This window comes from Pleurodeles waltl, chromosome 8 (genome assembly GCF_031143425.1).
Source record: "Pleurodeles waltl isolate 20211129_DDA chromosome 8, aPleWal1.hap1.20221129, whole genome shotgun sequence".
NCBI classification, from domain to species: domain Eukaryota; kingdom Metazoa; phylum Chordata; class Amphibia; order Caudata; family Salamandridae; genus Pleurodeles; species Pleurodeles waltl.
The window spans coordinates 401,813,234-401,841,121 of record NC_090447.1 but is presented as its reverse complement, the minus strand read 5'-3'; positions in this window follow the sequence as shown (position 1 = coordinate 401,841,121).

Below are 27,888 nucleotides of genomic sequence, written 5' to 3'. Positions count from 1 at the left end.
GTGTTAATATGAATGAGACATCCATTAAAAGGAATATGACATTTGCTAAGATGAATATGACATGCATTTAAATTAATATGAGCCCCTTCAAAATTAACTCAACATGCCCTAAACTGAATATGACCAATGCTGAAATAAAAATGAAACTTGTCAAAATGAATATGTTATGCTTTGACATTAATATGATACACATCAAAATGGATATTACATGTATTGAAATGAATATGACCTATGTTGAAATGGATATGACCGATGTTAAAAATATGATGTTAGGTGCTAAGGGGAATATGAAATCAATTTAAATGAATATGACATTCATTGAAAGCAATATGACACAAGTTTAGATGAATATGAACCACTTTGACATGAAGATGACATCTGGTGAAGTTAATATGACCCATATCAAAATGAATATGACATTCATTAAAATGAATATGACACATTTTGAAATGAATATGAAACTACATGAGATAAATGTAGCATGCTTTGTAATGAATAAAGCACATATCAAAATGAACACAAGCCATGTTTAAATGAATATTATCCTGTTTAAATGACTATGGCTTGCATTGAACTAATGTTGATTTGCTTTAAAATTAATATTACATATTAAAATTACATATTCTGAAAAGATATGATATGAACAAAATTTGAATTAACTAAAATTAATATATTTTTTTGACTATGTGCTGCATTTAGCTTTTGCCAGCTTTAGGACTCTGAGCGCTTTACCACTGCTGACCACTGCTAAAGTGCAAGTGCTCTCTATCTAAAGTGTATTGATTATTGGTTTATCCACGATTGGCATATTTGTTTTACCGGTAAGTCCCTACTATAGTGCAACATGTGTGCCCAGGGCCTGTGAATCAAATGCTACTAGTGGGCCTGCAACACTGATTGTGCCACCCACATGAGTAGACCTGTAAACATGTCCAGACCTGCTACTGCAGTGGCTGCATGGGCAGTTTTAAACTGCCATTTCATCCTGGCAAGTGCATCCACTTGCCAGGCCCAAACCGTCCCCTTTACTACATGTAAGTCACCCCTAAGGTAGGTCCAAGGCAGCCCCATGGGCAAGGTGCAGTGTATTTAAAAGGTAGGACATGTACTGGTTTGTTTTACATGTCCTGATAATGAAATACTGCTAAATTTGTTTTTCACTATTGCAAGGCCTGTCTCTCCCTTAGGGTAACATGGGGATTGCCTTGAAATATCTTTTAAGTGTAATTTCCCATTGGGAGCAGATAGAGATTTGAAGTTTGGGGTCTCTGAATTCACAATTCAAAAATACATCTTTTGGTGAAGTTGTTTTTCACATTGTGAGTTTGAAAATGCCACTTTTATAAAGTGGGCATTGTATTGTTTAACCATTCTGTGTCTCTGCCTAGCTGTGGAATACACATCTGGGTCAGGATGACAGTTGGGCTGTTTGTGAGCTCACTCTAAACAGCCACATAAAGGGATCTGAGGTGTGCCATGCATAGCCTGATGGGTCTTCCTGAGCTACAGTGGTGGGCAGAGATTACACTTGCACCTGAATAGTCTGTGCCTGTCCTTATAGAAAGCAGTCTCCACCCCCCTGGAGTATGTCTGGGGCCAGGGCAGGAATATCAGGGTATTGTGCACTAGAAAGACGTCTCTTTTAGGTTTTCCTACTTCAAGGCAGAAATGGGCATAAGTACTGGAACTCTGACCCCATACATTTATGCTGCTTGCTGCTTCTGTCCTGGGAGTGAAATAACTGGACTTTGCTTTCTACATCCTGCTTCCAAAGGTTCCCTAAGGGCTTGGACTGAGTTTGCTTACTGTTAAGAAGTCGTCTCAGGGACATCAAAGACTTCATCTGCCAGCACCTAGGCTCTCTTGCTGAGAGTCCTGACTTGCCAAGTGGTGCCAAATCCAGTTCATTGGCCCTTGGGAGTGAGTTCTGGCGCATCCAAGAAGAAACCATGTATATCAACTCCAGAGTGACTTTGGAATAGGTGCCACAGTCTGACTCTGCGCAGCTGTCTAGACCCGAGCTGTGGTCTCCACTGGGTACAATGATAGTGACTGATGCGGCAGGCCCGACACCGCCACGGTGCCTGCAAAGTCCCACCACAGTGTGAGTCCTGAATGCAGTCTCACTGACTCTTGTGACACCCAACTCTGACTCCACTGCAGCACCTGTGGCCCGATGGTGTCATCGTGACACCGTGAAGTCAAAGCTTTGTGTCTTGACCTGCTGGATTTATCGACCCCACCTTGTCAAAAGGAACTGATGCTGCTCCACTGATGCCGCATCACCTTCTCTGCAACCATAAGGAACCAATGCCTCACCGCTCCTGCCTAGCAGAAAGGAACCATTGCCTCCCTTCCCCATTAGCAGTAAGGAACCGACACCACACTGACTCAAGTGACGCCTCACCTCCCTAACTCCCTGCAAAGCATTTTCCAAGGTACTGTACCTGGGGTCCGTGCGACTCCGTGACCAGCCCACACTCCCACTCGAGTGTCGTCGGACTGTTGAGAATGACTCCGTCAAGACGTTGTGATAGTCCCAGTTGGAGCTATTGTGTTTCTAAGTGCTATACTAATATTTACGAGTTTGGTGGTCGGACCATCAGACTGCCATGTTGGCAGACCCAAAAAGACTGCAGCGCTGGTGGTCCCCAGACCACCATATTATGATTCATACAGGCAGGACCATCATCCACCAAGCAAAAAAGGCAGACTGCCAAGCAAAAAAGGCAGACCGCCAGAGGCGCAGCGGCTTGGATTTAGGCAGTCTGACCTCCAGTGCCATCAGCACCGTGGCTTAACACCAAGCCTACTACAAACACACAGTTGCTGTGGCGGTCAACCACTGTGGTCCACGTTCAGCAAAGTAACAGACAAGTAAACACTGGATAAATTCAAAACAACACAACTGACACACATCGGCCAAGTTGACACACTTGCAAAGGACACAATAAAACACACCCCTTCACAGACCACAATCCTTTGCACTGCAGCACAGCAAGACAGACCACACATCATTTTGTCAATTTATTGTCATTGGTCAGCCCTTTTTTCCGCCATCCCATTTTACACCTTTCACACACACACTATTTGTTTTTCCCCATATTCGCCTGTCTTGTTTAGTTAGTCACTATCACCCCCCTTTAATTTCCAGGCATGTCATGGGCCAAAAACCCATGATTTTCAGAGGATGAGTTGAGAGTCATGGTGGATCATTAGAGTAGAGCCACAGTTGTTTGGAGCCTAAGTCCAGCACACTCCTCTCAGTATGGAAATTAAAATGTGGGACAAGATAGTCGACAGAGTGATTGCTGTAGACACCATCCTGCACACAAAGGAGGACAATAGGAAGAGGTGGAACAACATCAGGGACAAGGTCATTTCCCTGGTCACCAGTCAGCAGCTGGAGGCCAGGAAGACTGGCATTGGCCCTCACAGTGCCCTGTTAAGACTCTTTCCCTGGGAGGAGAAGGCCTTGGCCATCCTGCATCCTCAGGGCTTGACAGTAATAACTGGGGGAGTGGAGTCTGGCAAGTCACAATACAAATAATGTCACAAAACTGCAATGTCATGCATGCTCCCAGCTTAGCTGTTGCCACTGTCTTGTTCATGTACCTCAACAAAATTCAATACCCAGAGTATCTGAGTTGTAGCACTGTCAATCTGTATAACTGGATCCAATATCACATCTACCAGGGCCCATCACATGCCATATGTCAGAATGTTGTCTGGAAATCTCACAATAACAAAAACACATTCCAGGTTTCATGGTATGTTCCAACTGAAAACTTATGCTCAAACTTAAATTCAGCCTGCAAACAGATATGTAATACCAAACATTTGTCAAGTGTTGGAGAGTAGAGAGAGTGGCCTGACTTCAACTCCCCGTACTCACTGTTCCAGTAACTCTAAACACCAGCCCAGTGGGCACTTGTCCAAATACCCTTGTTTGTGAACTCTCAATTGAAGTGTACTCACCTGGGAGGATCCAATTTGTCAAGTGTGTGTAGTAGAGGGAGTGATTGGACTCCAACTCCCAGGAGGCATTGTTTCAGTAACTCCAAACACCAGCCCAGTGGCCACTTGCCCGAAGAACCCTGTTTGTGATCTCTCAATGGAAGTGTACTCCCCCTGGGAGGATACTATTTGTTTAGTGTGTGTGGTGTAGAGAGTGATCTGACTGCAAAGCACAATAGACCCTGTTCCAGTAACTCCAAACACCAGCACAGTGGTCACTTGTCCAAAAACATTAGTTTGTGAACTCTCAATTAATGTGTACTCACCTGGGAGGATAACATTTGCCAAGTGTGTATAGTAGGGGGAGTGACCTGGCTGCAAATCCCAGGAGGTACTGTTTCAGTAACTACAAATACCAGCCAGTGGTTACTTGTCTAACTATCCCTGCTTGTGAACTCTCAATTGAAGTGTACTCACCTGGAATGATACCATTTGTCAAGTGTGTGTAGTAGAGGGAGTGACCTGACTGCAACTCCCAGGATGCTCTGTTTCAGTAACAAGAGTGATCTGACTTCAAGGCACAATAAGCCCGGTTCCAGTAACTCCAAACACCAGCCAGCCCAGTGGTCACTTGTCCAAATGCACTCGTACTTCCCCAGCACCATACCCCATCTGATGTCAAAACTGCAACAAGAGAAGGCCTGACTGGTTGTTAAGTCACATCTGTATTGATTATGTGTGAGCAATGTCAGGTGCTACAATCATGAAGTGAGTGACTCATTGTTGCACTTATGTCCCGTACCTTAACAGGAGACTTAGCATATCCAAATCGTCCTTGGTTATTGATGCCGAATGAGTCTGCATTTGGTAGGCCACACATCCATACATGCACAGGAAAGACACTTTATGTACCCACCAAACCAGCTCTTTCATTGTCACTCAAGTGTATGGGTGAAGTCTGTACTATGGTAGTTGCCTGTAGAGACTGTATGCATTGAGCCAATTTTGCAGAGTGTAAATGTGTTTGTCAGGTCAGGCCTAAGGAGTTTACACCTCACATCACAGTGCATGTTGCTGGAGCATGGGCTAACTGATGTCAGTAGGCCTGCTTAGTCATAGTATGCCTTGAGCAGGGTAGTGGGTTAGTGTGCAGATGAATCCACAAGTCTGTAGTAATGTCCCTGTACTTATTGGCATGTGTGCTTCACACTTGTGGTATGTTGACAAATTGCCCATTTTATGGTTGGTGTTTCTAACATGTGTGTGGCACAACCATTTGGGCAAAAACTTGTGTTTGTAATCGCTTGATTTATCTCTTGCATCCATACAGGTAAACACCCAGCAGTAGAAGGAAATTTGGAGAGCCATCACCCAGAAGGTGCAGACCCTGGGGGTCCATAGCGGGCGGAGAGCCCTCTGTTGCAAGAGGTGGGAGGACCTGAGAGGCTGGGCCCGGAAGATCACAGAGGTCCAGCCTGGGCTGTCCTCCCACTGTGGGCGGGGCGCACGTAGGAGCATGACTCCCCTAAGGGCTTGCATTCTGACAGTGGCGTACCCAGACCTTGATGGCCGGTTGAGGGGAGCACAGCAGCTATAGGGGGTGAGTACAGGGCATATTCCTACCTGTCACATAGCCAAGTTGATGTGTTAAGTTCTGACATCTCCTGCTGATGACTGAGGATGGGCCATGTATGACACACAAGATGAGTATCTGTTTGTGTAGATATGTAATTTGGTGCATACTGATGTGCCTTGCCTGTTAGCCCAGAGACCTGGGACACAACTGAGTACAATCCACAAAACAATTGCTCTCCAGGGACAACACAAGGCTGTGTACAGTGATCAATCAAGTAAGGTTTGTTGTTGTAGTGGGTCTAAATTATATGCAACAGACCACTGCTCCTCAGTGTTACAGACCAACGAAAAAGAAGTGGTGAATCACTGTCCTCAGCCATGTGCCTGGCCAAGTGAGTAAATTAGCGTCTGCTCCCTAGAGACCACCTGTTTTCAGTGTGTGACGAGTGCTGGTGCCTCACTACTGTCTGTCATGTGAAGGTGGCCATCATACATGTGATAGAGCATACATTGTTCTATGGGTGTAGCTACAGATCAAAACTTTCCTTTGCTAAGTGGGGAATGTCCACTGACATGATTTATGGCCTATCACTGTTGCCAAAATTCCTTGTGTCAACATGTTAGCATGTGTCCCGTTCACTTTTGATACAATGTGTACACTGCTGTTTCATGCATCATTTACCTGTGTTTAGGGGATGATTTCGGCATTTCCTCACATATATTTGCATGCCAACCTGTCTTTGGAATTGGACATATGCAATGGGGCTACATCTCATGTGGTGCCACAGACAGGAGTGTGTCACAATTGATTGTTGGCTTACACATACTCTCACCCTTCATTGCAGGTCATTAGGTTGCAGTAGCAATGAGGGACATGACAGGTAGGACTAGAGTTTTTACACACAATGTCCATTTTCATGCCATCGATGATGCATCATGTGGCAAAGTGCACTGCACATGTGAAATGGGGAAGGTTTGTTGCCTGACTGTTGGCATGGATCATGGAGTGAATTGCAGTTATGTTGGAATCACATGTGGTTGGGTACAACCATTCATTCACGGACATCTGGGTTTGCAGGACCAAAATGGAGACAGTGGTATAACTTCCCATTGGGCAACATGTAGATGGCCTTCTACACGTACTTGCAAATCCCTGGGCCTCTACAACATACAAAGGATTAATGGCATCTACTGATGCAATCAGACTATGTCATAGTAAGGGGTGCCAAGTAGTAGTCTAGATTTCCCTGGGGTAGCTGATTCTTTGTGCTGTGGATTTTAGAGACATATCTCCCTGACAATTTGCTCATTTTGTTTACAGTATACATTTCCATGCCAAATAAGTAGTTATCTGAGCAACATTAGTACTACCTCCATGACTCCATTAGGATAATTTACACATGGTGAAGTGTGAATTGTTGATATGTTTCCAATTTGACATGAGCATTTCCTTGTCACCTCCTTCTGGATACTGTGCTGCTGTCAGCAACATAGCAAGATTTTGGAGCATCATTTCTTATTGTTGTGTTATTGTGTATGTGACAAACTGATGTCTGCATGACCTTGAGTGGGATCTGTTGGAATGAACTTGGCATTGGCCTACTATTGTATGACAACAGGTAACAGGTATGCTCCACAAGGCAAAGCATTGAATGTGATATGGTCACCCATGCAATTGGAGCTGTCTGAGATCCTGTTTTTCCTGTGGGCAACTGTTGACAGTTCATGTGGCATGCATGCATATGATATGGCACATTTAGGAGCCATCTTGATGTAGTTTGTTGCCGGGGCCTACTTGCCGTCATGGTAATGTTTGCTAGTCACAGCTGTTGTTCAAGTGTGATCAGTAACATGTGGTGACCCTTTTCCCCTTTGCATTTGCAGCATCATCCCAGGCAAGTGAAGGAGACAGGGTGCAACCAAGTGGGGAAGCATCTGGCCACAGTACCACCGACATGGAGGGATCCAATGGCCCGGAGGGTGAGGGGTGTGCCACAGAGGACACAGGATCGACCTCGTCATCTTCATATTCTACCTCCAGTGGCCACTCCTAGTGGTGGGGAACCCATCAGGACCTGCTCCTGTACCATCCTTGCCGCCACCCCCAGTTCTATCACCACCCTCCCTGTTGCTTCCCACCCAGTTGGCCATGCCCACTCACCCAAAAGGGTTGGTGTCTCCTTTGCCCCCGCCACCGCAGCACCAACCCCTGTTACCCCTGCTGCCCTGAGTGAGAAGACTATTGACCTCCTGCAGAATATCTCTGTCGAGCAGATTGCCATTGTGAATGCCATCCATGGGTTGGCAAGCCAACTTCAGCAGACAGATGCTTTCCTAGAAGGCATTCATAGTGACATGTCTGGGCTAAAGAGATCTTTTCAGGCTCTGGCCTCCTCGCTGATGACAGTCATCCACCCCCCAATCCTCCCTCCTACCACCTCTCTCTTCCCAATCCAAATGACCTATTACCCTACCGGTCCTAAACACACAGACACATCCACACGCACTTACCTCAACACACACAAGCAGCAAACATCGGCACAAGACACACCGGCATGAAGGCACTCGGCATTCACCCACAGACACCACATCAGCCACCATTTCAACAGACAATCCCACCTACCCACACACCATATCCACCATACCCACAGACACCACCACAACACCCAGTGACACATCCACCACACCCACAATACACCCAGACAACAGCTCACAACCCATGGACCCTCACTCCTCAGACATCATACCCCCAGAGACCACCACAACACCCACAGACACATCCACCACATCCACCATACCCACAGACACCATCCCAACAGACACACACACATCCACCAACCCGCCATCACCCAGCACCTCCACCTGCCAGCCCCCCTAAGACACACAAATGCCTACACCCACACACAAAATAGACACCACCCAAACACAGGCATACCTCACACATGCACACACCCACAGACAAGCCCTACACTCCATCAACCTCCAAATCCCTAACCCCTTTTGATGACCCTACCTGTTTTCCCAAGGAGAGTATTCTTTTCGACTTTGCCCTTTCCCCTGTTACCTCCAAACCCACTCCCAAACCCAAAAGGCCCCCACCTACAGCCAAACCCATCCCTTCGACATCCCGGTCCTCTCCTGCCACACCTGTTCCCCTGCAAGCACCCACACCCATCCGCCCACAAGAAGATGCCCACCCCTCTAAAGAAAAAGCCCACCGTCCCAAACCCACCCATCCCTAATCTGACCACAACACACAGAAGGATGAGCTCTGAGGTGCCTGCCTGCCTGTGAAACGTCCCTGGCAGTGACTGGAGTCTTGGTTGGGCACAGTAATGTGCATGGACTCATATAGAGTGCCCAATGGCCTTTGCTTCTCAGCATTTTAATTGAATAAACCCAAGCTGTTATTTTATTGGGTTCACATTTGCCCTGCCATTACTTTTCTACCTTTATGTTGTTCCTGAATCACTTGTGCTGTATGCCTACAGTAGTGTGTGTTTCACCCTGATTGCTGATCCAGTTGCTGTTGTTTGCAATATCTGACTTAGTGGGCAGTGCTGGTCACCTAAGACAAGGGTAGATATTCACTGTATGGATATGTAGTTATTGATCCAATTGGGGGTGTCAATGCATTTTGTTATGTTTGCTAGGGAAAGTATTTAATCTGGTATTGGCCAATGTCAGCATGTATGGTGTTAGATTTGTCCCACTGATATGGACTGTACTTTCATCTCATGTGTGGGAGATAGAGTTTTGTTTGTCCACACATGAAGGGTGTTCAATTGTGATAGGTTCCTTTGCATTTGACTGACCCTGTGTCCATTTTGATGTTTGTACCTTACAGCTACTTCATCTAGATGTATGGCCCATGCTGTTGCTGTTGTGACTGTTTTCTTGACTTGCACTTACACATTTGACAGATAGGCATGTCACTTTGTGCAAATATTGTTTCTCCCTGAGATTCATGAAGGGCCAGTTCCTGTGAAAACGCAGTTTTAGGGGCATGTGCATAGCAAAATGTGTCCCAGAGCAGTCTCCTTCCATGAATGCTGCCATCCCCATTCTGCAGGTGTTGTTTGCATTGTGAGCATTGAATATTTATTTCACAACCTATTGTGCATCCCATTGACCTTCCATTGTGTTGCAATGTGGGTGCTGTGTCGGTCCATCGATGAGCAACACCTGCTGCAGGACGTGTGTGATGGGCTCCATGGCGGCACAGGCTGTGTAACACGGCCTGTAGGTGAGTTGCTTCCTTTATTCTCTCTGTTTCCACCTCCTGGGATGTGGTGGTTGGACTTCTATGTCACGTTGGTGGTAGGCAATATGATAATGTTTCCAACAGAGGCACTGGCTCCATCAGCTTGTTTGTCCAGCCTCGCCACCGTGGTGGTCTGCGCTGCCTGGTGGTGCCGGTGGGATATCGGCGGTCTTTCCTCTGTGGGACTGCCAGCATCATAATACAGTGGTCCAACAGCCAAGCAGATGGTGGTCGGACCGCCAAATTTGTATTGAAGCCCTTAATCTTTGAAAATGTGTATCTTTGCTTGTGTATGTTGGATTTATTGTCGTTTTGGTCTTGTTTCATTCAGAAAAATATTGGCTATTTTTCTAAACTGGTGTGGAGTACTTTTGTGGTATTTTCACTATGTTACTGTGTGTGCGTGTAAAAATACTTTACACATTGTCTCTGAGATAAGCCTGACTGCTCATGCCAAGCTACCAAGGCTGTGAGCAGGGGTTATCTTAGCTGTGTGACTCCCTTTAGCCTGACTAGAGTGAGGGTCCCTATTTGTACAGGATGCAAACCACTACCAACTAGAGACCCCATTTCTAACACCTCCCTTTACCTCTACGCACACATTAAAAAGTGTGGTAGTTAGAAAAATACTTACCTATGTGATAAAGTAATGTGTGCCAAATGTGGAAATAGTTACCTACATTGTAAATGGATGCATGTAATGGATGCGTGGTAAAGGCTGGTTCCTTGTTTTATATACTGTTAAATGTCTGGTATATTAATTTCAGCTAATTCATTTTAGTTCATACCATACCCTTTGAGAATATGTAATATTACATGTAGTATGTAACATTAATTTTAAAGCAAATCAACATAAGGTCGGTGCAAGCCATATTTATTTAAACAGCGGTCATATTCATTTAAGCATGGCTTCTGTTCTTTTCAATATATGCTTAATTTAGTTCAAAGCATGCTACATTTATCTCACAGTTTCATATTTGTTTCAAAAAGTGTCATAATCATGTTACAAAATATATTAATTTTGATGTGGGCAATATTAATTTCACCATGTGTCATTTCAAAGTGGCTCCTATTCATCTTAACATGTGTCATATTCCTTTAAATAAATGCCATTCATTACAATGGATGTCATTTTCACCTTAACACCTGTCATAATAATTTTAACACAAGTCATATTCATTTTAACATAGGTCATATTAATTTCAATATATGCAATATTTATTTTGCTGTGTATCATATCACTTTCAAAGCATAACATATTCATTTTGACAAGTTTCATTTTAATTTCAGCATTGGTCATATTCAGTTTAAGACATGTTGACTTCATTTCAGTGAAGCTCATATTCGTTTCAATGCATGTCATATTCATCTTAGCATGTGTCATATTCCTTTCAGTGGATGCTTCATTCATATTAACACATCTTAATTTTAACATGAATTATATCCATTGCCATATATATCATAATCATGTCAATGTATATCATATTACTTTCAATGAGAGCCATATTCATTGTGATTAATGTCATGATCATTTTAACGTTACTCGTTTTCATTTTTTTCATTCAAATTAATTTCAATGAAGGCCATACCCATGTCATATTCATTTTAACATGTGTTATATTCCTTTCAATCAATGTTATTTTTTTCAATGAACGTCATATTCATATTAACACGTCATATTAATGTTAAGCTGCGACATATCAATTTTAACATATATCATATTCATCTGAATATGTGTCATATTAATTTCAAGGCATGCCAAATTAATTTTAACAACTGTCATGAGTATTTCATCTTTGGTTATACTCATTTGAAGGCATGTCAGCTTCAATTCAATGGGGTTACATTAATTTCAACACAAGCCATATACATTTTCAATCATCTCATATTCATTGCTATCTGGGTAATATTCACTTCAACACAATTCAAATTCATTGCAACATGTTTAATGTTCATTTCAATATACGTTATAGTATTTTCAATGTGCATTACTTTCTTTTCAAAATATAAAATATTCATTTCCAGACCTTATATTCATTTCAATCTGTCATATTCATTTCAATGTATGTCATATTCCTCTTGGCATATGTCAATCATTTCAATGAATGTCCCATTCTTTTTGATAAATATTGTATTCGTTTCAGTGATTTTTTTATTGTTTACAGTGAGAGCCATATTAATTTGAGTATGACTGACATATATCGCAGTAGATTTCTTATTCAAATGGGTGTGTGTTATTCATATTAATCACCAAGTAGCATATTCACTCTGCCAGGTTTCATATTTGTTTTGGTTCAATTCAGATTCACTCTGCCAGGTATCATAATTATTTTGACACATAGTACATTCATTCTGGTGTGTGTCATTTTTTTTGCAGCATACTATGCATTTGAGAAGGTGTCCTATATGGGCAGCTGTAATTTTGACATAAATGGCTTCCCATAAAGGACGCGCTGTGGAGAAACTCCCTACGTGACTGGTTGACCGAAATCCTGCAACTGTGAAGTAATCGCTTAAAATACATTTCTTTCAGAAAGGGTGTGCCAAGTGGCCATTAGTACGCTCGTGGTGCTATGAAGTTTGTTACAGAATTTAAAACCCAAAGTGAGACAACCGCTGACTGCCAGACAGTCAAAGCGACTTGTCATTGGAATACACTGATTTTTGGAGAAGATACAAGTTCCTGGGTGGAGAGAAATTCTATGGATATTGTTGCAGCTGGCCTGTGTCTAAACAGTTTGAAGCTAAGGCTGAAGCACCAAAAGGCTTCCCTTGCTTCATTCTGGCAGAATTACCTCTGAGGTTCAAAATCTGTCTCTTTTTAAGAGTTATGTGGCAAAGTGAAGTTCCATATGCTGTGCGTTTTGTACAACAGCTAATTGTGTCTTTGCAAAATCCATGTGGGAGTTAAAGGAAAAGCCAGCAACAGTGGCACAAAGATTGAAATGTATAATATTATTCCTGTTGAGAAAGGTAAAACATTCTTACTCTATGTCCTTGGTTATACTGCATCATTAAATGTCACTGCTCAGATTTTAATGGCAAAGTCCAGATTTTCTTGTTGATCAATATAGAAATAGGAATCGAGTAATCCTTATTGGAAATCTGGTGGGAGGCCACAAATATAATTATCTCAGTTTTTCCAGCATCAAGCTGGCTCCAGCTGCACCTCATCCAATTCTCATTTCCCTTCATACAGCAGAGCGAGGTATTAAAAGGCCTGGTTGAAAGTGACTGAAAATGCAGGTTATGGTTTCTGATTAAATCAAACACATGCATCATCCTCACTAAATTGGAACATTTATATAATGCTGAATGCCCTCTGTGAGGCACTGAAAGGCAGTCGCAGCTCGTGCTTACTGAAAGGGGTGGGGCGGTGTGCGCGAGCGGGGGGATGGAATTAAATTAAATGTAGAAAATTTAAAAAACACTTACCCTTCGCTCCTGTGCTGCTCCTCTGACTCCTCCCGTCTCGCTGGTGCTGCAGGCACAGGCTCCCAGCCTGCCCTGCACCAATCCTGGTGCTGCACAGAGCAGCATCAGGATTGGCTGGGAGAGACCTGACTGGGCGCTCCCAGGCAGACTGGGAACCTGTGCAGGCTTTTTCCATCCCAGCAACAGTGTTGCTGGGCTGGAGAGAGCCCTGTGTGCATATATGTTTGGCTGGCCTGAGACGGCCGGCCAAACACACATGCGCTCTGAGGGGGAGTGCTGAGCACTCCCCCAGTGAATGTCACCCCGTGGCCCCGCCCCTTTTCCCAAAAAACGATCATAAACACAGTTTATGATCGTTCTTTGGCAAAAGGTTTGCAGCTGCCGCTGCAGGCAGGGCACCAACGCTCTTCCGCCACTATGGAGGAGCCGCCCGCTGAAAGGCTTGCCTAATCTCTGTAGGGTCTGTGGTTAGAATGGTGATGTCTTTGTTTTGAACCTGTGTGGGAAATATTTCCCTGTTGTGTCTGAGGGCCAATAGTGTGGTTATTGTGGTATGGGATGTAGTGCCTAGCAGTGTGATGGATGAACACTTGTGTGAGACAAACGCATAGTTTATGGTTTTCAGTAATCTGGAAGCTTTGAGTAGCTTTGCACTCGTTGAATATGTGGCAGTGGAGAAATGATCTCTGCATAGATAATGAAAATTGAACATGACAGCCAGAAGGTTTTAGCTCAAGAAGAGTTACAGAACATAAACTAGTGAATATCAGAAGGATCTCCTACTGACTTTACATGAGAATCAACAGGTGACCTTGATTTGATTAATTGGTCTGATCCCTATGATGATGTTGATCAGCATATTTTACTGAACTGTTTAAGGGACTGAACAGTTGCCAAGGACACAGCTCTGGATTGGGTAATTTCAAACAGAAGGCAACAGATCGGATCGGTGGAGCTCTGTGGTTGAATATGGGCAAATTGAGATTCTGCTCTCTGGGAGTGATGCTAATACCAAGCAAACCCTGAACTTCACATGATGTTCTGCATTGGGAAAATCGAACTCCACAAAAAATAAATTGTAAAAAATGAATCTCACTGGGATAAAATCATGTTTCACTGCTAAGAACAGATGTGATAGATTTTCCCTTCATTTCATCATCATCATCATATACATTTTTTATTTGCCATGAAACCTTAAAAGTATAAAATATGGGTAACTATAAAATAATTCATAGAGTTAGTCTGTTGCATAATGTAACCCCATATAAAATTCTTAATTCATAACATTTCATATTTACAATGCCCTCCTAACATGGATCAATACAATTTACTAACCCTGCACACTAATTTCATTTCCCTGCTGATTTAAAAGGTACATTATGCATACCTGTTTAATCTGTTAATGTTTCTAATAAAACCATAATTCTTATAGTTTACATATGGCGCAGCTCTAAATAAAGATGGCAATGCTTTTACTTTAAACCTACATATTATACAAGACCGATATTCGATATTACAATCATTCAATGTAACTTAAAAACAATCAATTTATAAGCTTCACATACTATATTTTACGGCAGCCCTGTAAGCCCCACTAAAACCCCTCCTATTTCAATTAAAAATCATGCTAGCGCACATGTTACATTAAAAAATGTCATGTCTACTAATAGCTTAAGCGCTTGATCCCGGTTTATATTATTATATTCTTTAAAAATTGGTTTTAAAAACTTCTTACACACATCTAAAAAACATAGACAATCCAATAAAATGTGTTGGGCACTGCATTTTTGTTGTAGGCCGCATGTACGTAAACCCTGGTCATCCTTCAGTAAGGTTTTTGCTTCAGTGATCATATAGGCGGGGTTTAACCCAACTCTAAACTGTAACACTGCACCTCTTAATCTTGGATTTGGCAAGGACTCTATATAAGAGAAATTTTCAGTGTTCCTCCACCCACCTACCATAAACTGGGTGGAGGTTTTCCTCTCCAGATTCTCTAAATCTGCCTCTCTTGTCCTTTCATTTACCGTTATACCAGCACCTGCTTAGGAATTTGTTCTCCACGCCACTGGTTTCCAGGTAAGTCTAGGAGGACACAATTTTTTTCTAACCGCTCTCTCACTTGTGATGCCCAGTGTAACTCACTTTTCTGTTTTACACAATCTTGCAATCTTAGAAATTCCCTTTTCTCTTAGGCTCCACCAAAATTTCAATCCCTGGTAGGTCCAAGCCGCCATTTGACATTCCGCCCTCATAGCTTGTATCATACTTGAGGGTGGCAGCGATAGAATGCATTTTACGCATTTAGGACCAGATGTTCAAAACTTTTTGCACGTCGCAAACAGAGAATTTCGCTGTTTGCGATGTGCAATAAGCACATTGTGATGCCCAATCCCCATTTTGCGAGTCGGTAACCTGGTCACCGATTCGCAAAACGGGACTGCGAGTCGAGTTAGGAAGGGGTGTTCCCCTTCCTAATTGCGAGTCGCAGCGTGATGCTGTATTGTTTTGTGACCACGAACGCAGTCGCAAAACAATCACAGTTACCACCAGTGTCACACTGGTGGTAACCCATTCGCAAAAGGGAAGGGGTCCCCATGGGACCCCTTCCCCTTTGTGAATGGCATGAAAAACATTTTTTCAGAGCAGGCAGTGGTACTATGGACTACTGCCTGCTATGAAAAAATGTAACAAAAATGTTTAATTTTTTTAGTTTTGTAATGCATCTCGTTTTTCTTTAAGCAAAACGGGATGCATTACAAAAAAAAACCTGGTTTATTTAAAAGCAGTCACAGACATGGTGGTCAGCTGTCTCCAGCAGGCCACCGTCCCTGTGAGTGCCGCCACTCGCAAGAGGGTCGCAAATTGCGACCCACCTCATTATTATCAATGAGGTGGGCCTTTGCGACCCACTTGCGAGTCGCAGATAGTGTCAGGGACACCATCTTACATTCTCAATTGCGACTCGCAAATTGCGAGTTGGTCTGTATCGCAATTTGCGAGTCACAATTCAGAATTTTACTACATCTGGCCCTTACTTTCTTCTGCCTCCCAGCTCTTCCCCCCAGATAGTGATAGCACTTCTACCCCATATTGGAATTGAGGACGTACCATAGCATTAAAAGCAGAATGCACCACACAAAGAGACGGCTCCCCATATTTAATGCTAAATTAATTTAACCCCCATACCGATGTTAACACTCTATTCTTTAGTGCTTCAATATGTTATTGCCATCTTAATTCAGAGTCATACCACATGCCTAAATATTTATATTTTTTAACCTTTTCTACTTTTTCTCCTCCCAAAAAATATGTAAATACACTCTTTTTTTCCCTATTACCATTATTTCCATTTTATCCATATTTACTACCATTTTGTTCCTTTGGCAGTAAGAGTTTAACACATCTAATTTTCTTTGAAGTCCTAGCTCCGTCATATCAACTTATCACCAGGTCATCCGCATATAATAAACAGGAGATATGGACTCCATCCATTTTTGGAGATAAGCCTCTAACCTCCTTTAGCAAGCCTGGTAAGTCTGATAAAAACTTATAATAATGGGGCTAGGTCACAACCTTGGCGCAGCCCATTCCTTATAGGGATCTTCGTTGAGAGTGAACCACTTGCATCTAAAATTACTTGGGCCCAATTATGTGAATGCAGACCCCGAAGGAGAAATATGATATACAAATTAACCCCCAACTGATTTAACATGTCCCCTAACAGTTTCCTATCCACCAAATCAAACGCGGCACGGAAATCGACAAAGCAGCAAAATAGATTTCCCCGCACTTCTATTAACTTTTTTGCTAGAGACCACAGACTAAAACAATGATCTATTGTCGAATTACCTTTCTTGTAACCACCTTGCTCTGCCAGTATCAAATCATTTATCACTGCCCAGGATTTAATTTCCCTCAACAGTACCTTTGTGAAAATCTTTTCACCTACATCTAATAAACTGATTATCCGATCATTTTTGGATTGTGTTGGATCGTCCTTTTTATAAATCGGCCTAATAATGGCCCCCTTCCAATTCTCAGGGAAACAACCGTGTTCTAAAATTTTTTAAATGTGGCATAGAAAAGTTTGGCCCACCAGTCAATATTATTTTTTATTATTATTGCTGGAAAATTATCTGGGCCTACCGCCTTAGTTAGTTTGAGCGCTGCAATTGTTTCTTTTATCTTTTGCAGGGAACAAGCTGATCTTCCATCCCTACCTATCTTCCTATTAACTCCACATTCTCCCTCAACGACCATTCCTCTATATACATTGCACAAGTGTTTATTCCAGTAATCTTCACCAACCAAACACTGCATAGTTCCTGTAGTTTTTCCCTCCCTTATCAACTGCCAGAATCCCCTAATATTTTGAGTTATCACCTCTACCATTACCTCACAGTTCCTATTTATATTTTCCCTTTTCCTATGCCTTAAGAATGTTTTATAACCTGGTTATGCTAGGCGGAGCTTCTGTTCCACTTCTGTAGTTTGTCTTTTCTTAACTTCTCTTTCGAATTTCCACACTTTCCTCTTCGGACTCCTACACTCCTGGTTATACCATGTATTTTTGTTAGCCCTATGTACCCCTTCCTTCGTCTTTTCCTCCTGCGTTGTTCTTAACTTTACTTTCAAACATTCAACTATTAACTCAATTCCCCTATTGTATTCCTTTAAAATATCATTTTGGTCTTCCTCCATACTGATATCTCTATAATTTACTATCAATTTGTTAAGCACTTTTAAACTACTTTCTGTAATTCGGGTAGTTATCCTACGTGGGCATTCTACCTGCAACATCAACACTTTTCCTCTTTCTCTTTTGCCATTATTTACAGGCCCAATTGTAAGCCAAAGAGGCCAATGATCACTGCCCTCTAAGTGCTCTATCCCAAAGTCTTGTACTTCTCCAAAATGCTAAGTATAGTCAATAGGGCACTCCTGATTGCCTGTTCGAAAGGTTTGCTTTGATGGACGATCCGTCTTCATATGTCCATTTGTGCAGAACAGACCTAGGGATCCTAACGTTCTTACTAAGACAAGTCCCGGGTGGTACATTCTACAGTTCGAAAAATACCATGCGGAATTTGTGTGGCAGCTAGCAGCTCCTTCTACATTTTATAGCTACTATTGGGGCAAGTTTATAGTTAAAATTTCCCACCATTAGATCAATTGTTCCACTTTATTTGTGCATATTGCTTCCAAGTCTTCCTCAAACAATCCCCACTGGATATCATAATCATGCATCATCCCTGGGTGTATATATACATTAATTATTGTAAGCTGTTGAGACCCCCCAATATTATTATAGAGGTCTACTTGTCCTATCAATAACCAGCGACATTTAGTTATTACCTCTTTGAGTCTATTTGCTATTCTTGATGAAGTCAGAGTTATTAGGCCCCTGAGGGACAGCCTGAACCTTGCCCCCCAGCCTGAAAGTTGCCCCCCTAAATAGTCTCATAAAACCACCTACTGGTTCAGGTTCTTCGCACAACCAGGTTTCCTAGAAACACATTATATCATACTTTTCCAGCCTTCCTTTAAATAGATCTTGTTTTAAGTGTTTTTTATAACCTCCTAAATTCCAGGAAAAAATCAAATGGCTGTGCGTAGCACTTAATTCCTAGTCCACATCATTCAACTCCCACCCGCTATAATTATCGAGAGGGTTTACAAGGGGCTCGAATCGGTTCCTCAACTTTGGGTCATTGTGCGCTGTGGAAATGGTTACACTTAATCTTCCGTTATTACCATCCACACATCTCCTTTGATTTTTACACCCTACCAAGTTATACTGCACTTGGGGCCAGATGTAGCAAAGGGTTTGCGCCTCGCAAACAGCGAAAATCGCCGTTTGCGAGGCGCAAAAGCCTCTTTGCTATTCAGAAATGCATATTGCGAGTCGGGACCGACTCGCAATATGCATTTCAGAATCGCAAATAGGAAGGGGTGTTCCCTTCCTATTTGCGATTCGGAGTAGAATGCAAATGGAATCGCAGTTACCATCCACTTGAAGTGGATGGTAACCCACTCGCAAATTGGAAGGGTCCCCATGGGACCCCTTCCACTTTGTGAATGGACCCACAAATATTTTTTCAGTGCAGGGAGTGGTCCAAGGGACCACTCCCTGCCCTGAAAAAATACCGAAACTAAAGGTTTCGTTTTTTTTTTAAGTGCAGCTCGTTTTCCTTTAAGGAAAACGGGCTACACTTAAAAAAAATAAAACTGCTTTATTGAAAGCAGTCACGAACATGGAGGTCTGCTGACGACAGCAGGCCTCCATGTTTGCGAGTGCCTATACTCGCTATGGGGCCGCAATTTGCGACCCACCTCATGAATTTTCATGAGGTGGGTCATTGCGACCCCATAGCGAGTCGCAGTCGGTGTCTGAGACACCGTACTGCATACCAATTTGCGACTTGCAAATTGCGAGTCGCAGGGACTCGCAATTTGCAAGTCGCAAATTGGCGTTTTGCTACATCTGGCCCTTGGTTGGGAAACAGACCTGCATGGCACTTAAGGGCTCTGCTATTACTTTCCTCGAACATTGGTTCGCTTAATTGGACCAATCTTATACCCTCCTTCATTAACTCCATCTCTGCTCGCACTACCAATTGTTTAACACGTTCAGAGTAAAAGAGGGCCTTTGTCACTTCCACCCCTTCTGAGTTTAAGGTAAACCCTATTTGCTTTATATCCTCTGACCCAATCTCGCATAAACTTGGGCACAAGGTTATAACTTTTAGAAGGCGTGTGCGGTTAAGGGGCTTTAGCTTTCTCCACCGTTTTCTCCCAATCTCCCTTCCCTAAGGTTCCAAATATATCCATCTACTCTTACTTACTTCTGGACTGTACATCTTCCTCTTAATTCCAAGACCCCTCTGTGGTGATAAAACTTTATCCTTCTCCTGGCAAATTAGATTATCCACCTCTCCACTTTCCCCTTTTTTTCCACTTGTCCAATGATATTTCCTTCCTTTTTTTCCCCCTATTTTCCCTTCCTGCTTTCATTACCACTCTTTGGGAATTCTTCTTACCTTCTACTAACTGAATGTCTTCTATTTATGGTACACTAGGTACCTTTTGTGCCGTGCTCCCACTTTTTGGTGCAACCACTTCCTGCCCTTGTCCTTGGATTATTCTTAATTTCTTGTCCCTAACTACCTTCTCCCCTCTCTCTATGGGCCCTTTGCGCCTGATGTTTCTTTGCTTACTTTGCTTGTTTCTTTGGGGATTATGATGGGATCTATAGGGTCTATATCCTCTCATTCCCCATACTCGACTCCTTTTTATCACTACCATTGCTTGTTTAGAAATATATACTGACGGACACTCGGTTCATTTTAATTGGTTCTCCTAACTCTCCATCCTTACTTTAATTTGGGATACCTGTCTCTTGATTCCTTTTCTCCTGCGCAGGTCGTACCAATACGGGCATACAGCTGTTAATTTGTTTCAACTCCTCCGTTATCCCTTATAATTGATTTTTGTGTACTTTACTCAAACCGTTGTTTGCCGTCAGTGCCTCTAGGATAGCATGTAAAGTTTTCTGCATTAGAGACATTACATCTAGTAAGGATTCAGCAGGTACGGCAGTAATATCTAAAGCAAGGGCAGACTACCTACCCGAGGGAAAAGAGGGCGCTCCGCTCCATCTCAGAGACCTGCGACTCTGAGCCTACTTTCCCTTCCCAGGTCCTACTCTAGTATTCCTAGGTCTCCTTGACTCCACTTGAACGGCACTGGTTGCAGATTTTACAATGTTTCCGGGTCCCAGTAAAGACTCAGAAATCTGGATGGGTGGACAGATAGAACCACTTATGGCGCTTACGAGGGTAGCACAAATTAAAAGGTCTACTGAAGAGCACAGAGGCTGGACAGCAACCTCTCTTATTGCATAGATATATAATTATAACTATGCTGGTGCTAATTAATTGATTGAAACAAGCAGGCAACTAGCAGGCAGCCAGGCAACCAGACAAACCACGCTGCCCTGCTGTAGTCTTCTCCAACTACTGCACGGGCTCCCTCAGGCTCCCTCAGCCTTTACTGCTTTTCCTCTGCCTTTTCTCTGCCATCATGGGATGTCTATCTGTGATCGGAAGTAGTAGGACGTAATAGGAGGTAATATGAGGCAATAGTCAATAGTCAACAGTCAGCAACCATAGTCGTAGGAGCCAATAGCCAACTGTCAATAGCCAAAAGTCAATAAGCAATAAGTACAGCTGGCATAAGCAGTTGTGAAGCAGGTGCAAGGCACAAACCTACTCCCTCTACGACTCTTCACCCCCTAAGGGGGTTGCAGCAGATCACAGCAGGTCACCAAAAGGCACTGGAGTCGTGCTGGATGTCGCAATGCCCCTCTATCGCAGTCTCCCAGCCTTCCGCGTCGTCTGTGTCTCTGCGTCTCCTCCTCGTCTCCTCCGCGCTTTCTCTCTACTGCGGCCACAATGGAGTTAAGATCCCCCAAACCGGGCAGGCAGAAGCAACAAACGCCGCACCCGTGCCACGTCCGATACCAACCTTGCGAACCTTGTAGATTGACTCCGGGACTAACTCCACCCCTTCCGCTTTCCTCTGTCAACTTCCTCCATCCCTTCATTTCAATAGAGGGGGTAAGCAGGGCTTCTCTCCTTGTCTCCCGGCCCCCTTTCAAATAGGCCTGATAAAACCTTGCACCAGAACTATGAAAGTTTTAGTGAGGACCATAATAGTTCTATGCAATATATGAGACATTCCTGTTTCACAGCACTGTCTGCAACATTTGCTGTGTTTGGTCTTGCACATTTTATGTAGGTACCTGAGGTGAAGGGGTTAGGATATGTTATGCTACCTGCCTAGAATGTTGCATATTACCTCCTTTCCCTGAGCATGCAGTACTTTGTGTTTTACTCTTTTGTGTACCCCCCACCCGTATTGTTTGTGGTCCGGGGTTGTTAGTCACTTCCCTATTGTTTTATTTTATGCATATTTTGGTAGGGGTTTCCATGCATTATGGAACACATATATGTTAGACACTAATGGCCTATTAACGAGTACAGTGGTCCTAAGACCGCCATACTCGTAGTGGCGGTCCGACTACGCAATCTTGGGGGTCCAACCACCAGATTACAATGCTGGTGGCTGGACCGCCAGCACACCGCCGCCGCCACCAGGATCATGAATCCAGACGGGTTGGCAGCAGTGCAAGTCTTGTTCAACCATGCCGGTGCTGATGTCTGCACTGCCATGCTGATAACAACTTGCCTTTCCGCCAGCTATTTCATGGCGAGGTCACCGCCATGAAAAGGCTAACTGAAAGGTCTTAGACAGGGCCACAGGGGGGCCCCTGCACTGACCATGACCTAGTCATGGACAGTGCAGGGGCCCCTCTGTCAGTACCTTCAGAATCCGCCCTGTCTGCCATGGCAGACAGTGCGCAATCCAAGGGTGCTGCTGGCACTGATAGTGTGGTGGCATTTTCCTAGGCTCACCCTGAGAGCCAAAGAGAATGCCGCCACACTGTCAGTGCCGGACGGCCCAGTGGGGACATCATAATACATCGGTTGAAAGGCTTGGTGGCAGTCTCTCACCATTGTGGTGGTGGTCTGACAATCGGACCGCCACACTCATAATAAGTCTCTCGGTGTTTAGTAGTTGGGTGTGTCTGAAGGAACTTTTTGAATTATGTGAGGGATCTCATGGCCCCTTCTTAGATAGGTGCAGAACCATGTGGCGAACCTGAAGATAGAAGAAGCGCCCCAACTTCAGATGCTACATGTTTCTTTAATTTCTTTGAAGTTTCTAAGGGAACCACAGAGATAACAGAGTCTTAAATCCCCATAGACCCTTTAAATTCGAAAATCAAAGGCATTCAACCCAGGCGAATACTCTTGGGTGTCATTAATGATGCAAATGTAGTTAGGCCTATGTGATTGACTAACTAGACCCCCAACTCCAGTGTGGAGAGAGTAACTGGGGATATGTGTAAGTTTCACCCTTGTTGGCCTTTGGGAACCCATGGCTCTTTCCCCATTCGGGAAGCACAACAATTTGTCAGACTCGCACCTGAGCCAGTCTACTATATGCTGTAGCTGGGAAGCTTAGTAGTAATGTTAATATGGGGGAACCCTCAGCCCTCTCTTTTTGGGTGTTTTGTACATGTTTTCCAACCAAGACAAGCATTCCCGCTGCCCAAACAAATGTGTTACAGACATCTCAGAGATAGAATATCTCCTCTTGTATAGATGGGAGTAGATGGGCTTGGAATATGTACAGGATCTTTGGAGGGAGCATTATCTTGAGCAGTGAAATTCCTTAGAGCCATAACAGTGTGTGGCTTTATCCTATGTAAACATTAGCTATTCTGATTTTTCAAATAGGTATCATTAAACCATAGGAAGAAATGTATTCAACAGCGCTTTAAAGTCCATAAACCTCTATGCATAAAATAGCCAATTAACGTTTCCATAGAGGAATTGTGAAATGACAGTGACAGTTAAATGTAACACCCATAATCCCGCATGAAGAAAATCACTATGCACATTACAGAAGGAAGAATAAGTAAAACCCCATGTCTGGGATATATAACAGCCGTTTACCACCCATAACCTCCCTCCAAAAAAAGTAGTTTCTCAACGTTTTCTCACCATGGAACATTAGAAGATAGAGGCAAATGTATTCAACATCACTTTAAGGCCCAAAATCCACAAGACGTAAATAGCTAAATTAAGTTTCTTTACAAAACACAATATGTAACAGCTTTTTAACACCCATAATTCTCTGTTTAAAAAGTCGATATAGCCATTATCTCAAGAGGAATAAGTAGAACAATAGGCCCAGGATATGTAACAGGCATTTACAAGTCATAACCCATCCAGGTGAATTTAGCTAATTCTATTCTATTTCCATTTTCCTAACAGTAACCAGTGGAACCCAAAGGCAAATGTATTTATCAGTCCCTTGTTGCCCAAAATAGCTCATATATATTCAGGACATGAATTGTGAAATTACATTGCCAGGTATACATAACAGCAAATTAACAGGCATCACTCCCTATGTAGGAAATAGCGTTGCCCTTTATCCTATGAGAAACTGGTACAGTAAGTAGTAGATATATTGATTGGCCATTTCAAACTATTGTGCCCCCATGTTTTAAATAGCACAGCTGCCCTGTGGGAACATAAACCCCACAGTGCCAGGAACATGATAGGCTCATTTGCCACTCATAATTACACATGAAGAAATTAACTCTGCCCATTTGCCTGACTGAAACATATCATCTACATTCCCTCTTAAGTAAAGTGCTTTGTTTGTCCTCTACCACAGATAACAGTTGTACAGCAGTTGTTTGTATTGATTCAGCAATGCAATAGTTGAACCAACACATAATTGCTATGAATGTGGAATAAAACATCATATCATATGAACTAAAACATCTACAATGGTTTTACAGAATAATTAAATTAAGTGGTGTAAGGAAATGCCTCCTTAGCATGGTTACCCCCTGACTTTTTGCCTTTGCTGATGCTATGTTTTGAATTGAAAGTGTGCTGAGGCCTGCTAACCAGGCCCCAGCACCAGTGTTTTTTCCCTAACCTGTACTTTTGTATCCACAATTGGCACACCCTGGCATCCAGGTAAGTCCCTTGTAACTGGTACCCCTGGTACCAAGGGCCCTGATGCCAGAGAAGGTTTCTAAGGGCTGCAGCATATCTTATGCCACCCTGGGGACCCCTCACTCAGCACAGACACACTGCTTGCCAGCTTGTGTGTGCTGGTGAGGACAAAACGAGTAAGTCGACATGGCACTCCCCTCAGGGTGCCATGCCAACCTCACACTGCCTATGCAGTATAGATAAGTCACCCCTCTAGCAGGCCTTACAGCCCTAAGGCAGGGTGCACTATACCATAGGTGAGGGCACCAGTGCATGAGCACTGTGCCCCTACAGTGTCTAAGCCAAACCTTAGACATTGTAAGTGCAGGGTAGCCATAAGAGTATATGGTCTGGGAGTCTGTCAAACACGAACTCCACAGCACCCTAATGGCTACACTGAAAACTGGGAAGTTTGGTATCAAACTTCTCAGCACAATAAATGCACACTGATGCCAGTGTACATTTTATTGTAAAATACACCCCAGACGGCACCTTAGAGGTGCCCCCTGAAACTTTAACCAACTACCTGTGTAGGCTGACTGGTTCTAGCAGCCTGCCACACTCGAGACATGTTGCTGGCCCCATGGGGAGAGTGCCTTTGTCACTCTGAGGCCAGTAACAAAGCCTGCACTGGGTGGAAATGCTAACACCTCCCCCAGGCAGGAGCTGTAACACCTGGCGGTGAGCCTCAAAGGCTCACCCCCTTTGTCCCAGCACCTCAGGACACTCCAGCTAGTGGAGTTGCCCGCCCCCTCCGGCCACGGCCCCACTTTTGGCGGCAAGGCCGGAGGAAATAATGAGAATAACAAGGAGGAGTCACTGGCCAGTCAGGACAGCCCCTAAGGTGTCCTGAGCTGAAGTGACTCTAACTTTTAGAAATCCTCCATCTTGCAGATGGAGGATTCCCCCAATAGGGATAGGATTGTGACCCCCTCCCCTTGGGAGGAGGCACAAAGAGGGTGTACCCAGCCTCAGGGCTAGTAGCCATTGGCTACTAACCCCCCAGACCTAAACACGCCCTTAAATTGAGTATTTAAGGGCTTCCCTGAACCTAAGAATTTAGATTCCTGCAACTTACAAGAAGAAGAGGACTGCTGAGCTGAAAACCCCTGCAGAAGATGAAAGAAGACACCAACTGCTTTGGCCCCAGTCCTACCGGCCTGTCTCCTGCCTTCCAAAGAAACCTGCTCCAGCGACGCTTTCCCCAGGACCAGCGACCTCTGAATCCTCAGAGGACTGCCCTGCTTCAAGAAAGACTAGAAACTCCTGAGGACAGCGGCCCTGTTCCAAAAAGACTGCAACTTTGTTACAGAAGAGCAGATTTAAAGACCCCTGCAAATCCCCGCAAGAAGCGTGAGACTTGCAACACTGCACCCGGCGACCCCGACTCGACTGGTGGAGAACCAACACCTCAGGGAGGACCCTCCGGCGACTCCGAGACCGTGAGTAACCAAAGTTGTCCCCCCTGAGCCCCCACAGCGATGCCTGCAGAGGGAATCCCGAGGCTCCCCCTGACTCTAAAATCCCGTCGGCTGGAAAAGACCCTGCACCCGCAGCCCCCAGCACCTGAAGGATCGGAACTCCAGTGCAGGAGTGACCCCTAGGAGGCCCTCTCCCTTGCCCAGGTGGTGGCTACCCCGAGGAGCCCCCCCCCTTGCCTGCCTGCACCGCTGAAGAGACCCCTTCGTCTCCAATTGAAAACGATTACAAACCCGACGCTTGTTTGCACACTGCACCCGGCCGCCCCGCGCGGCTGAGGGTGTACTTTTTGTGTGGACTTGTGTCCCCCACGGTGCCCTACAAAACCCCCCTGGTCTGCCCTCCGAAGACGCGGGTACTTACCTGCTGGCAGACTGGAACCGGGGCACCCCCTTCTCTCCATTGGAGCCTATGTGTTTTGGGCACCTCTTTGACCTCTGCACCTGACCGGCCCTGAGCTGCTGGTGTGGTAACTTTGGGGTTGCTCTGAACCCCCAACAGTGGGCTACCTTGGACCCAAATCTGAACCCTGTAGGTGGGTTACTTACCTGCAAGAACTAACAATACTTTACCTCCCCCAGGAACTGTGAAAATTGCACTGTGTCCACTTTTAAAACAGCTATATGTGTTTTATGTGAAAAGTATATATGCTACTGTAATTATTCAAGGTTCCCTAAGTACTTACCTGCAATACCTTTCAAATGAGATATTACATGTAGAATTTGAACCTGTGGTTCTTAAAATAAACTAAGAAAATATATTTTTCTATAACAAAAGCCTATTGGCCTGGAATTGTTTCTGAGTGTGTGTTCCTCATTTATTGCCTGTGTGTATGTACAACAAATGCTTAACACTACTCCTTTGATAAGCCTACTGCTCGACCACACTACCACAAAATAGAGCATTAGTATTATCTCTTTTTGCCACTATCTTACCTCTAAGGGGAACCCTTGGACTCTGTGCATACTATTCCTTACTTTGAAATAGTGCATACAGAGCCAACTTCCTACAAGTGGCACTAGCTGTACCACTACAATCTTAGGGTTAGAGTAACCAGGGGCCTGAAAAAGGTGAAACTTCTGGGGTGACCATACAAAAAAGACATATAAACACACATGGGCACTCAACAACAATAAGATTTAGAAAAGCAAATAGGTTTAGCTTATATCTGAAAATGCAAGCATAGTACACAACCTTCAATGTTATTGAAGTCATAATCCTCTGTCACCTATCATGCCACCCCATATTGGGATGGAAATGCCCCCTGCAAGGTGTACAGTTTTGTTTATCTTCCCTGAGTGCCTGACTACAAGTATTAGTATCATATATATTGTTTTATTAGTCCTAGCCTCAGACTAATCCAACTCTGGATCTATGTGCAAATCTAGTTCCTGGTGCTGACATCCCAAGAGTATGTTGTACAATGTTTGTGTAGGAGTGAGCCACAGTAATGGAAGCCAGCGGGATCCATTTTAGATGCCTGGCCTAGCCTTGTGCACAAGATGGAAGTGAGATTGTTTTCCCAGATAGTGAAAG